A 1,591-nucleotide genomic window follows, 5' to 3' on the forward strand; every position below is an offset into this window, starting at 1 on the left:
CATGTGCTTTTTGGCCATCTATATGTCTTTTTTGGTAAAATGCCTATTTATATCTGCCCATTTTTTTGATTGGGTTGTTTGTGCTTTTGATACTGAACTGCAAGAGCTGTTTGTATATTTTAGAGATCAATCCCTTGTCAGTCACTTCATTTGCAAATATTTTTTTCCCATTCTGTGAGTTGTCTTTTCATTTTGTTTATGTTTTTTTTTGCTGTGCAAAAGCTTTTAAGTTTAATTAGGTTCCATTTATTTATTTTTGTTTTTATTTTCATTACTCTAGGAGGTGGATCCAACAATATATTGCTGCGATTTATGTCAGGAAGTGTTCTGCTTATTGTTTTCTCTAAGAGTTTTATAGTATTAGATCTTACATTTATGTCTTTAACCCATTTTGAGTTTATTTTTGTATATGGTGTTAAAGAATGTTCTAACTTCATTCTTTTACATGTACCTGTCCAGTTTTCCCAGCACCACTTATTGAAGAGACTGTCTTTTCTGCATTGTATATTCTTGCCTCCTTTGTCATAGATTAATTGACCATACGTGTGTGGGTTTGTTTCTGGACTTTCTATCCTATTGCATTGGTCTATATTTCAAAAGTCAAAAGACTTTTGATCTATATTTTTGTATCAGTACCATACCTTTTTATTTTTTTATAGTGAAAAATCACAATTTCAGCATTGAGTGCCAGATGTTGTGCTTTTGATCCATAGCTTTTCCTTTGGAGCTGAAGAGCAAAGGGTGTCTGGACGGTGAGAAAGGGCACAAAATATGGAATGCTTTACGAATTTGCATGTCATCCTTGTGCAAGCGTCATGCTAATCTTCTCTGTATCATTCCAATTTTAGTATATGTGTTGCCAAAGTGAGCACTACCATACGGTTTTGATGACTGTATCTTCGTAGTATAGTGTGAAGTCATGGAGCCTGATTCCTTCAGCACTGTTTTCTTTCTCAGGTGTGCTTTAGCTATTTAGGGTCTTTTGTGTTTCCATACAAATTTAAAAATTTTTATTTTAGTTCTGTGAAAAATGCCATTGGTAATTTGATAGGAATTGCATTGAGTCTGTAGATTGCCTTTAACCAGGAATGGATTTTGTAGTTCTTTACTTAATAATTTTATTGATATCACTCTGTAATATTTTATTAAATCTAGACTTTATCCTCTTTCAGTGACCTTTAAAACAAGCAAAAACTACTTTTTATCAACTAGAATTGATTTTTATTTCTTCCCATAAATAGTTTTAAAATATTTGCAATATAACCTTATTTTTGGCTTTATTTTAATTATATCTATGACATAAACTAAATAATTATGGTGTTTTTAATCTCACACTGATTTACATAAATACAAAATTTAAAAAGCCTTGACAGAGATAGTGGAGAGTTTTTGGAAATATTCTAAATTTCTGGACATTGGTGGAACTGATTCAGTTAATAGGAAGAGCCACCAATCACTATTTTAGAAATTTGCTTCCAATTTTTCTACATGTATGTGTCAATAGCTATTGTAATTTTATTTTCTCTTAAAATTTATTGTATATAATTGGTTTTTCAACATCACCCATAAATATCTAGGGAGTAGCTTTTTC

The 1,591-nt window shown here is 31.0% G+C and overlaps 1 non-coding gene across 1 annotated transcript; it reads right to left on the reverse strand.

Moving 5' to 3' along the window:
- Positions 1-765: 765 nt before the first annotated feature.
- On the reverse strand, positions 766-872 carry LOC115802957 (U6 spliceosomal RNA). Its single transcript, XR_004023545.2, has one exon. It is a non-coding gene; the product is annotated as a U6 spliceosomal RNA (small nuclear RNA).
- Positions 873-1,591: the final 719 nt, after the last annotated feature.

The sequence above is a fragment of the Delphinapterus leucas genome, chromosome 2, assembly GCF_059928025.1.
Source record: "Delphinapterus leucas isolate spDelLeu-1000000601 "Yukka" chromosome 2, BTC_Dleu_Yukka2, whole genome shotgun sequence".
Lineage (NCBI taxonomy): Eukaryota > Metazoa > Chordata > Mammalia > Artiodactyla > Monodontidae > Delphinapterus > Delphinapterus leucas.